The sequence below is a fragment of the Cucumis sativus genome, chromosome 5 (genome assembly GCF_000004075.3).
Source record: "Cucumis sativus cultivar 9930 chromosome 5, Cucumber_9930_V3, whole genome shotgun sequence".
NCBI classification, from domain to species: domain Eukaryota; kingdom Viridiplantae; phylum Streptophyta; class Magnoliopsida; order Cucurbitales; family Cucurbitaceae; genus Cucumis; species Cucumis sativus.
In genome coordinates, this window is record NC_026659.2 from 4,164,763 (window position 1) to 4,178,584 (window position 13,822).

Below are 13,822 nucleotides of genomic sequence, written 5' to 3' on the forward strand. Positions count from 1 at the left end.
GAGCAAAATCCGATAATTAATGTACTTACCTACAAATTACAATTATTAAAGAGTAATAATTTTAGTTTATCGAAACCATAAGTATATAACTCTAATTAAATACCATATATTGAGTTTTTCCCTATACATAACCCCTAATTAAATCCTCCATCCACCCACCAACTCCTACTCTTACTAATTTCTTTATAGTTGGTTTGGATTAAATTTTCATATTTTCATCGAGATTCAGTCGAAGTTGTGTTATATATTTTAATGAGATGGTTATAATAAGTAACTTGTTTGCGAAGTCATAGTTGTGGATGGGTATGATTGAATTGTAAGACTATTGTAATTAACTAACAAATCACTCCTAATTTATTAATCCTAAACTAACATGGGTGGTTTTAGTAATCAAATTCAATATAAGTAAGGCAGGAATAATATATAGAAGATGAAATTGTAACAAGAGTATGAGGAAGGAAAAGGAATAAAATTTTGTATTTTAAAAATGGGTGGTTTATTTAAAAAGTATTTTATTGAAAGAAAGAAGTATTATCATAGGTAGGAGTAAGCATAGGGGTAGTAATGTGGTGTGTGTGTATGTGTGTGTGGTAGGATGACCGTTTTGTGAAGGACGTTATGATCTGTTTGTGAAGGGAATCATAGACCCACGCGCTTCATCATTAAGCTTCACTCCACGCCCACTTGAATTGATGTCCACCAAAACTTCAGCCTTTTAACGAACAAGCGCGTCTACCATAACCCCTCACCTCACCCATTCTTTATTCACTCTTTGACTCATAATCCATTCCGCGTCTCTGCAAATTCCATATTTCTCCTCCGTCATATTATTTCTTTTTTTTTTTCTTTCTAAATTAATATTCTTCCTCAAGCTTAACTATTAATATTTTTTTATTATTAATTATTAGAAAATGTTAATTATAATTTTTTATAAATATAATAAATCTTCCAAATATTTAAAACGCTAATTATTTATTTCATTAAATTGATTCTTTCTTTTAAATATTATAAGTTTATCCTTCCTTATCATCCTCATCTTCTTTCTGTGTAAATTTTAAAATATTTTTATTTATTATTCTTTTTCATTTTTTGCGTGTAATTTTTCTTTTCATTTCTACCATTTTTTTCTTTTTTTCTGCAGTTAATGTAAGATCGTGTACTAAATATAAAATATCTATTTTTAAAAAATAAATCGTTGGAATATTGAATTGTCAAATATCGTGTTCTAAATATAAACGATCGTGTCCAAATATATTAGAACGTCAATTAATCATGAGAAATTTTTGGTATCTTTCATTGTGGGTATGTCGGTTTTTTCTGTTTTCAAAATTGTTCGGATAAATATTATAAATAAATTTTTTATTAAAATATTTTTTTAAAAATTACAGAATTAATATTCTAAATTATATAATCTTAATTTAAAAACGCCTCATAGTTAAATTATATATATATATATATATATATATATATATATATATATATATATTTACAAAAAAAGAAATAATTGAATTTAAGGGGTATTTGAAATCATGGTTAAAAAAGATAGGTTAAAAATCTTTGTTTAATTTGGCTAAAGTTTTTTTTAACTTTAGAGGTATATAAATAGGTTCAAAATCTAATGCTTAATGAAACCTAAATTTCGAATTTTGTGTTAATATGTTTGTAGATTTTAAAAATATATATGGTAAGTTAAAGATTTATTGAGAATAATATTAAATTTTGTATACAAATTTAAAAATGTAATTACCTACAAAAAATATTAAAATTTTACGGAGCATTAAGTATTTTTTAATCTAAATATTTTTGCAAAGTTTCGTTATTTATAACATTTTTTTAATATTACATGAGAAACAAAAATATAGAGAAGAACAAAAAATGTTTTCGTATGTTTTCTAAAAATAATAAAAATTTATTGTTTTTTTAAAACGAATTATTTGTCAATATTTTTTGGATTAAAAATAGTGAGAAAATTATTAAAAATTCTATAGAAAGTGCAAATTGCAAAAATCATACTTAAAAAAATTTTAAAAATAAAAAGTGGTCTTCAAACTTATGACAACAATAAAATTGAATAATGAAAATTACATAATCTTATAAAAGTAACAATGTATAAGTTTGAAAAAATTTAATTTTTTTAAATTTGGATTTCAATTTTATAATGTAAAATAGATGTGAATAAATGTCTACAAATTCCAACATTTAGTAAAAAATTCTATAGGTTGATGATTAACAATTGATGCATAATTGTTAATCAAAATGATATAGGTAAAATCCACTGTATATTTGTATTTAGAACCTAAAAGACCGGAAGAATTAAAACGAAACATACAAAAGTTGATAACAACATATCGTAAACATGAAGTTGTAGAAACAACAAAATTGTACAACCACTTTTGGACAAAACTTAAAAAAAAAAAGAAGATATTATAACGTTTGTCGTTCATGCTCAAACTTCTATAAAAACACAATTCATGAGTTGCACTTAATTTAAATATAGAACGTAACCGATTGAACATTATCATGCGGTGTGAACTACAATATAGAAAAAATCGTTTTTTCTTTCAAGTGTAAATGCTTTTTGTATAAATAAATACTTTTAGAAAAATTAGTAGTGTGTGTTTGAGAGAAATATTCAAATTGCTAAATACGTTTTTAGTCACTCGAAACTTATTTTAATATTTACTTTTGTATAATGATTTTGAATTATTAGAAACATGTTTGATATTGAGATCGATTATAAAAGAGTTTTACCTAATCACGGTTGATTAAAATTACATTTTTAATAATCAAATTAGTAGTAATGTCTTAAATTTACGAAATATCTTGCAAGTTTCCTATTTTGAATTAAAACCTTTTCAGTGGTCTATTTTTGTTACCTTTGAGGGGTCTCTTTCATTAGTGAGAATCCAAGATTTTGTTTGATGAATGACAACTTTAAATGACATCCTTCTCCTTCACAATTCTCTTTTATATTTTTGGCATTCCATAAATTTTCACATTTACATTTTTTATTTTGAAAGAAATAATCTTTTACGTGTATTCTTCACCTTACTCAAAACAATTCGTAATTATAACGAATATCCGACATGATCTTTATATTACTACCATGTTTGATTTTGTGTAAAAATATTTTTATAGGTATTTGGAAGAAAATTTTCAAAAAATTTCCACTAAAATGTCTAAAATTTACATCGTGTTTCAAGAATGCTCTTCCAAGTAGTTATTAATTTATAGTTCATATGTTGTTTTTTAAAAATAATACCATTTATATTACTTTTCTCAACAAAATAGTATACCATAATTTAAAATTTTTTATAAAATAAATATTAAGTTAAATTTGAATTTGAAAATCTTGTTAAAAATAATAAAAATTATGATATAACAATATATATATACACACACAATATATTTATATTTTTGGTTGAAAAACTTTATTTAGGCGGTAGCACAAAATTTTATTTTTTTGCAATTATTATTATAATTTACAATTCATGTGATTTAAATATTATATATATTCAATTATTGTGCGTTGGAAGTTTAATATTTAATTATTATATTTCAAAGAGATATATATATATATTCACATATATTTCAACCCATCTAAATAATTGTTCCTAGATTGAAAGAAAAACAATATATTTGAAATAAAATAAAATAAAACAACTCTAAATTTTGTATTCATTAAATTGAAATTGTTTTTTTAACTTTATTAAACGTATTTTAAACATTTGTTTTATGTTTCTCATTATAAACACTCAAAATTTATTATATATAAAATATAAGAGACTTTATTAGAATTCAATTGAATTAATATTAAGTAGGCTATCACTGGATCCAAAATTTTTAATTTTTAATTTTATTTTAGAACCCTCATTTTAATTTTAATTTTAATTTTAAATTAATATGAAATTAAAAATAATAATTCAGGTTAAAAAATAAGTTTGACTCAGTGATATTAATATGATCCTCATATTTGAAAGTTAGAGGTTCATTTTTTCGTCCCTACAAAAATCATCATCTCAAAAGTCGATAATTCAATACTTCATCAATCAACGTAGAAGGTCCGCAAATTAAAATACAAAATAAGATTGGAGTAGCTATCTAGTCCTTTGGAATTAAGTGAGTGAGAGCAAATGAAGGCGTGATGGAAGGTTGATTAACCTCAACCCATTTGTAGAACTTTTGTTTTTCTTTGACCATTTTTTTTGCCACATTTTTGTAATGGATTATTTATGTGTCTATTTATCCATCTATTTCTTTTTATATTATCTTTCTACAAAAAAAATAATTCATCTATTTCTCAAGAAAATCGATAATCTCTCTCATATTTTAACCATCCTTGAACATTTTAGCATTGAAAATGTAGATATACACCACACATACTATTGTTTGCTTGTGCCCCTTGTTTATGAATATAATGAAAAATGTAAAATGTAAATATATATATGTTGTTCGGTGTGTAAGATGATGTGCAAATAATCTTATTAATGTACTTGCAAACATCTCTATCATCTTTAGATTTACTTTGCTGTTATCTACATTCAACCTAACCAAAATTTGAAAACTAAAATTCAATTGTAGTAACCATTTACATTTTTGTTTTTGAAAATTCACTTACTTTTATTTTTTAAGAAAACAAAAACACATCTATTTGGAGAATCATCAAATAAAAATTTAAAAAAACCAAAGCATGTTTCAGTGGAAAAAGAAAAGCTTGTTTTATGATAGAAGAAGAATCCGTAAAAAAAAGAAGTGTATTAAATTTGTGTACTTTAATAGTTTTTTTGTTAGGGTAAAGTTTAAATAATTTGTTTTTTTAATTATTATTCTTTAAAAACCCATTTATTATAGAAATAAAATCAAACTATATTTTCATATATAAGTCGCATCGTTATCATAATAAACTATAATGTGGGAGTTGTTATATATATGCATTAAGAAAATTAAGAGAACAATTCTTAATTAACAAAAAATGAGGTGAAAATGAACTGAAATTAAAAAGAAAGGACATTAGAAAAACCAACTATTATATTTAACTCGATCTAAGTATGGGTTTATATAAAACTAAAGATGCACACTTTGTTAATACGAAGATTGAGGTTTTTAATTATTTTTTTTAAAAAAAAGAAGAAGAAGAAAAATTAAGTAAGGAAGAAAAAAAGAATAAAAAGAGAAGAGGAGACCCTACAAAGATACGAAGGGGAGGGTGGCGTGGATGTGTTAATACTCATTTCATTCAAATCAATTCAATTATAACAACGCACGTGACCCAACGCCACGTGACATGCACACTCATCTCTCTCTCTCTCTACGACTATCCCACACTAACGTGGCCAGCTGTAAAACTAGACTACGAAGCCTATTTTCGTCAATTCACGATTTAAATTAAAAAAACAATAGAAATTGAAGATAATTTACTTTTTGAGTTTTTGAGACTAAAAAAAGAAAAGGAAAGGAAGAGAGGGAATGTGATCCCAATGCATGAGGACACCCAATGGGCAGTGCCCTACACGTTCTCTCTTCTCTCTCAATTCATTTTTCAATTTAGGGCCACCCCCCTCTCTTCTTCTTCTTCTTCTTCTTCTTCTAATTCGTTTTAATTCCTTCCTTTATTTCTTTCTAACTTTATCATTTTATAAAAAAATAATCTCAATTTTCAAACCTAGTTCTTCAACTAAAATCAAAATGATAATGTTTAGTAGTCTAGACGAATATCGAGAAGAAAAAATAATACATTTATTAGAATCTAAACGTGAATATCAAAACCTACATTTCTATATTTCAAGGCTTGCAATAGTTTGATTAATAAATTAATTTCATTATAGCGTACCTTTCATGTTTGGAGTTTGAGAAAAAAAATTAATTGTTTTGTTTTATTGTCTACTATAAGTATTTATAATTTACCTCGTTATCAAATTTTATATTAATCTATTGGAAAATTTGTCTTTTTAATCATTCAATTTTGAAAATGTACATTTTTAGTCCTCAAATTTATATGAACACATTTATTTAGTTCTCGAGTTTTCAAAATGTGCATTTTAGTCATGGGTTTTTTAAACCCCAAGTAATCACATAATTAACAATTTCTATAAACCCCATCATTTCTAAAAGTGGGCTAATTTTAAACAATATATAATTATTTAGAAAAAAATATATATATTTTGAGACTTTTTAAACAAAAGAATAAAAGGATACGTTTTAAAAACCTAGAGACTAGGTGAATCTATTTTTATAAAATTATAGACTAAAATGTACATTTTTAAAATTCACACATACTCATCAAAACCGTGAAAATAAAAAGATAAATCTCTCTAACTTATTTTACTTCCTCCTTTTATTTTTAATAGTATGTTATGTCATGAGAAGTGAAGTGTAAGAAATTTCTCCCTATGGCTAAAAGTAATAGATGAATGAGTAAAAGTTTTGGAAGATGGTCGTATGTTGAAGGTCCATGCCGTTAAACATAACTTCTAAACAACAAATTTAAGACAAAAGAAGCATAAAAGACCTTATAATAGTTACCATATACGTCATAAATTTTGAAAATTTGTTATTAAACACACAAAGTAAATGGAAGACTTAATTGATTGAAATAAAAGTAAAAAGTGAATCAAGGTGATGGGTTGTCTCAATTGAGGACCCAAATAGACATTTAGTTAAAAGTGAGAATAATGGAAGAATGAAATAATATACAAATTGATTATTTAAAGAAAAGTAAAAAAGAAATAATAATAATAATAAAAAAAAAGGTTAGAATGAGGCCTTAGGAAGGGGTCATGTTGTTGTGTGAGCTGTCTCTCTATTCTTTTCTCTTTCTTTGCTAATTTGCTAACTTACAAACATTAATACCATATAACTATACAACAACTTGGGGCCTCTCTCTTAATTATTTTATCCTTTTATATATATATATATATATATTAAAAAACATTTCCTTATAAAATAATTAAACTTTAATAAACAACCATTAACTTCTATTATTACTACAAAGACTAATTAAATTCATCATATAATAAAAGTTTGAGATTTAATTTTGAGGAAGAATTTCACACGATTAATGTGTAAACATTAACATGAATTAAATCATATCATACAGTTGTTTTTACGAAAAGTTGAGGTTAGGAAGAAAGTATATATATATATATATATATATATTGAAGAATGAAAAACTATTTGCTAATTGTGAAATTGGCATGCTTGGTGTTAAAAAATATATAAAAATATTAAAAGTATCTTTTGGGAGTCATTGTTTATTAGAATAAAAATAAATAAAGAGACAAGTGTATGTGTGTGTGTGTGTCATAGATTAGAAATGTTGAAGGCTTTAAGTACTTTGATTTATAATAATATATGCATAGTGGGCCACATGAATATAAATCCTTTGTTATGCATTTTGGATTCTATGTTTATGTATATGCAAAGTTTGACTTATAACTAATAGTGAAACTTGAGATTCTTTTTACTTTAATTTACACATACAGATTCATATATATAGTGTGTGTGGATTTAATTTCAAACGATAAAACCTAATCTTCATATATATATATATAACTACGAGAAATTGGAGTTCTTTCGACGTACACCAAGGTGTCGGAGAAAGAAACGTCGAAATACTGGACTTCTTCTGACATAGGAATTTCTACGTCGGTAAATTGCCTCTATCTCGACATTGTCCATCTGACGTCGAGTAAATGTGGCTCATCCCCGATGTGTACAACAAACACGTCGAGTGTGTCGTTACCTTAATTGATGTTACTACCGCGTCAGGATAGGTGAAAGAATTAAATATATATTTACTTTCATCCAACGTGACATGCACATCATAGGCAAAAGTGGCACATCCCTGACATGGACAACATACATGTTGGGCGTGCCATTACCACCACCGATGTGAAAACCATGGTGTCAGGATAGGATAGAAGAATCTTAAATATATATTTACTTTCTTCTTATGTCTCATGCATGACGTCGGGAAACAGGTTCGAATCCCCGACGTCATTGGTTATTCGTTGGTATATTGAGAATTTACCATCAACATATAACTAATGGCGTCGAGAATGTGAGAGTTCTCTCAACATTTTTGATATGTGTCGGGAATTTTCCTTTTAGTTATGTAAATCACGTAACTGAATGAGGAAAAGGAAAATGAGAGAAGAAGGAAAACAAGAGAGAGACTGAGAAGAATCGCTTGTCGTCAGTCGCTATCGTTTTTGTCATCGTCGTCTGCCGCCAATCCTACTAATTTCGAAGTAGTTTAGTTTTAGTTTAGGGTTAGTTTGATTTTGAAATTTTTTAAATTTAGATTATAAATCTTTTTTAGGAATGAAATTTTGAATTTGAATTTGGTTTTTAATTAGTTTTTTTTTGTATTAATTTTAAGTGTTCGTGGGATTTATGAATGAATTTAAAATTTGATGCAGAGGGGGTTGAATTGAAATTTTGAGGGAGGGAGGGTTGAAATTTTGAGGGGTGAATTGAAATTTGAAGGGAGTTGAATTGAAAACTAGGGAAAGGTTGTATTGAATTGAAATTTTGCTTTGATTAATTATCTTGCTGTATGATAGTCTTTAGTTCAAACTTGATTATTGTTTATTTTTTAATAGTTTCGTCTCTTATAACTATTAGGAATTTGTTGTTGATTTCTTATGGCTATCCTGCAGTTACGATAGTCTCTTCTCTTTAGTGCATACTTAGTTTTGAATGTGTTTAACTAGTAGTTTGCATGGTCAGTTTATTCTGACTATCCTACCGTTATGGTAACCTTTATAGGTTAAACTTAGCTTCAGGGAAAATTTTGAAAGGATTGGACATAGCTTATTCATGGAGTAATTAAGTTTAGGGTTTGATAGGAAAAATATATGACTAATGATCAAACATATTTATGTTTTAGGTCTTTAACGACGAACAAGGGTTGAGATGAAAATTAGGAGTTGAGTATAGAGAGGGTGTGTCTCAATTTTTAGAGATTGTCAAGTTCCACATCAATGCTTACGAATGAATAAGATGTCCATGTAAGAGATGTATGAACTTAAATTGGGACTCATTAGAGGGTGTAGAGCGACATAGATTAACCATTGTAATATCCCTCTCCTATACAGAATGAGTGTATCATGGAGCGCCAATAAACTTGCATAGAGGTATCAAAATGTTTGATGAAGGAACTAGTGGTAAACTTTTTTCATGAAGAAACTAGTTGTAACCCTTTTGGTGAAGAAGATGAAATGTTTGGTATGCTTAATGATTTACAAGCTCTGATTGATCACAAACATGAAATGGAGGAAGGTTTGGAGAATGAGATGCAAATGAATATTGTGGTAGATATAGAAAAAGAGACAATAAACATATTTCAAGACTTGTTGAATGAAGCTCGTAGTGAATTATACCCCAATTGTTCTGAATATTCTTCCTTGAATTTTTTGGTTAAGACGATGCATTTAAAGGTTCTAAAGGGTTGGAGTAACAAGTCATTCTACAAAGTCAAACAAAAATCGTGTGACTTGAGAACTTTACTGTTGTTTATTTGCATTATCATTTATATATATATATCATTTTGTGTCATGGTAGGTGTGGACTTGTAGAATTATGGCATTCGCAGCCATATTATGTTAATTTTTTTTTATGTAACTTTTTTTCAAACATTTGAAATTGTTACACAATGTAACGTTTAATTATAATATATTTAATTTTGATTAGATATTTTATATAATTATTTAGTAATTTGGTTCTTCAGTTTTTATAAATTTTATTCAATTTAAATCGAATTGGAATTGAACAAAATAGTGCATGATTGAAACAAGAAATAATAATAATAACAATAATAAAAAGTCCAAAACAACTCGCGACGCAATAATGTGTCGAGAAATAGTGATGTTCACTAACGTATTCATTGGCACATTGGGGATATGTTTCACGACATAATGTCAGAAGAACCCATGTCTCGACGCATGTTGTTCCATCGAGGGAAACAATACTCCCGACGTCACATGATGACGTTGGAAGTGATGTTTCCGCCAACGCGGTTCTGTAGTTGACAAACTAGGCGTTGAGGGGTGGAAATTTGCGACGCTGTGATTTTCCTTCGATTGGAATGGGTATTCTGACATGGTTCTCCCAACAATCATTCCAGCATGTAGGATGTACATTTGGTGAACGTTTGTCGACGCCATGGTGAGTCCGAAAAACCCCGACTTGTTGTAGTATATATATATATATTAGATTGTAGCATAGGTTGATTCTACGGAGGAGATGAGATTTTTTTCTTCATTTAGTGACTCGTGTGGACTAAGATTCAGATTTTTAAATCTCTTTTGATCAATATAGCATATGTTGTCTTCATCATCTGATTCGTCTTCGGATTGGTTAGAACTTAAAAGATTCACTTTGTCAAGATGGATGAATTTGATGTGTATATCAATTTTGCATAGATAAGAATTCTTGTGGAATTTGCACTATATAAAAACATTATTCTTTTTCATTTTGAAAGAGATATAATGTGTTATTTATTATAAAAGTGAGGAAGAACAATTTAAAAAGGTTCATTAGAGGTGAAGTCTATGACGAGTCAGTTGAGATATATGTTTCCTTCCTCATGTGAAACCCTTACTACAATTTTCTGATCCATTCGTTTGAATAGAGTATTTGATTTAAGGGCGAGTCTCTTCCTTTCTTCTAATTTCTTCTTATATAGAGTGTGGTAGGAGGGTCCAGGAGGGAACTTCAGAAGTTAATTACTTTTGATAATTGGATAGTGTTCGATTAATAATGATTTTGGTATTTTGTTTGTTGCTTATCAAATTTGTGTGATTGTTTCTTCCCTATCTTTCTTTTATGGCTCTCATCTATCTTAAATAAGGATATCTTATTATTCAACTCTTAACAAATTCAATTCTAAAAGAAAAAGAAAAATAGACAAAACTCATTTTTTGTTTTTATAATTTGATTAAGAAATTAGGTGTGTGTTTTAAGATTTGTGGAGAAAAAGATGCATAAATTATCTTAAGAAATTAGAAAACTAAGAACAAAATCTTCACAGAACAGACCTATAACTAAACTTTTGTAGAAAGACAAAATCCCCTCTTCAACAACTTATTTGAATTTCTTCCACATTCCTTTTACATACATATATATATATATATATATTTCATCTCTCATACATACAAGTAGCCTAGAATAGTAATACAAATTAATAACTCTACTATATGATTCTCCTAAATTGTGACATTTTTAGATGAAAATAACTCAACTCATCACAAGGGTACAGTTTAATTCAATAAAGAAACATGTGTGTATGTATGTATTGATTCAATAAAACACAAACATTTAAAACTACCATTCTCAAATTAATTTTTGAAATGAATAATTTTTATGACATAAAATCTCACGATTTTAATCATAGATGGAATATTTATTAAAACAACGAGATTGATTGAATCTTAAATTGTCTATTATATGTGTGTGTGTGTGTGCATGTGGTAAGTGGAACCTGATTCATTTAGTCACAAATAGCCTAATTGTACTTTTCTCAAAATTATATAATAAATGATAATAATAATAAAAAAAAAAACAAGATTCAAAAACCAAGACAAAATTTCCAAATTCCTTTTCTGTTTAGTTTTTCTTATAAATCTAATAAGATCACTGTAGTAATTTGCAAATAGTACAAAACATTCTTATCAACAAATGTATATCATTGAAAGCTTTTCTCTAATTTTATCTTTTTCTATTCAATCGAAATTGTCTTAGAGCACAATGCTTATATCATCAATTTCGAAGTCCATAGTTCTAATTCCCCGTCGTATGGTAAAACCAATAAAATTTCTTCTCAAATAAGATTGAAGAATAAGGCAGAGAGGGTGAAAGTAATGTAATATTTAGGAGATGAAATAAAATATTTGCAACTATTTGTAAGACTTAGAATAATTTTTTTGTCTACATATACATATATATATAGAATTGTGTTTTCAAGATACAAATTTACGTAAGTTGAAATTTCATCTAATCTTTCTCATGAGAATTGCAAATGGAAATTGTCTTTTGGAAATACAATTTCACCACAGAACTTTCTTTTTCAACTTTAAGGGCAATATAGATTGTTATGCCACAAAAACCACCATATTCTCCTAAATACTATAAATTAAGAGCACCAATTAGTTTCTTAAAAAAGAAATTAATTAAAAGAAACCCTTAATCATGTGGTTAATTGATAACAAAAATAAAAACAAATTATACAATTATGAACTTTCAATCTAATGTCTAATAGACTCTTTACTTTATAAATGTATAATAGATTTGAATTGTTTAATAGATCATTAAAATGTCAATTCCAATAAATTTCTAGATTTTTAAATTTTGCCCACAATCAACCTCGTCATTCTTTTAAAAGTAAATCCACAAATAAACCACATAAAAACAATGAACTTTTAGGGTTCTATAGCCAAATTTCAAATTTATATCCACTAAAGAATTATCAATTAATTTGTATAATAAGAAAAATATAAAAAACCTATTAAATACAAAATTGAAAGTTGATTCTAAACACAGATTATAAAGATCAAAGACTACATTTACAAATGTGTTTATATCACACCAAGGCAAGAAAAGTGATGGGTGTGAGATGAGAGAGAGAGAGAAAAAAAAGGTTTAAAGAAATGAAATCAAAGAGTGATAAAGTGTTACTTAGTAATAAAAAAAAATTGTTAATTAGGATTAATGAAATTATCCGTACGAAAGAGAGAAGAAGAGCAAGTGGGAATGAGTTGTTAAGTGGATTGACAGATGGAAGAGATTTCCATTTGCTTTTTAATGGAAAATTCATTGAAACCAAAACTACGTTTTATTTCAACAAACAAATTGTAATTATAAATCACAGAATAATTTAAAATGTTTATAAAATTTTAGATTCATTATGCTATATTTTTTTAAATGTTTCGATCAAAATTCTATGTTTAATTTGTTTCTCTCACTTATCTCATGATCTCACATCACGTGCTACTCATGTGACTTCTACTACTACCACCACCTTCATGACTCCTCATGTCCACCACGTGCTCCTGCTTCTTCTACTACTACACCACACTACATTACTATTAATGATAACCCTTGCCTTCCACTTACTACTACACCTCACTTTTCTTCATCATTCTCTATCTAACATATACCAACTCTAATCCTCATCAACATTCTGGGTAATTTTGGACTCCTAAGAATAAGTTAAATCTCATCTAAAACTAAGAATCTTGTCTCATTCTTTGGACAGATTTGAAGGAATTCATAGGTTTAGTCTTACTATATATAGCACAACATAGTTTCACATCAAGTAAGTTCACTTTCTTCTCTAAATTGTTTGCTGTGACCCTTACACTGAATACTAACTTAACAACACCCTAGTATGTTATTCTGATTGCTTTGTCATCAGTTATACTGAAGATTAAGTGAGTCTTGTCAGAAATTTTGCTATCAGCACATGTTATTTCAAATCAATCTATAAGATACCATTTCAATTCAAATATAAAAAGCGGAGCAGAGTATGATATCTCACCAAAATGCTGCTTTGATTGGTTGGTTTGTTTTGGCATGCATTGAGATTAGTTGGGTTGGGTTTGGGGGAGCCGAGCAAAGATGCTTTGTTAAGAAAATGGCGGAGTCCACAATGCCCTGTCGCTCCCACCAGGTCAAAGTAGCTTACAGTTGGCCTACACTCAGATTCTGGTCAAACAATTCTGATCAAATATCAGTGAACAGAATAAATAGGCCATTATGGAATCTATGCTTTAAGATATGTATGTAGAGAGAGAGAGAGAGAAAGAGAAAGATAGAAGACAAA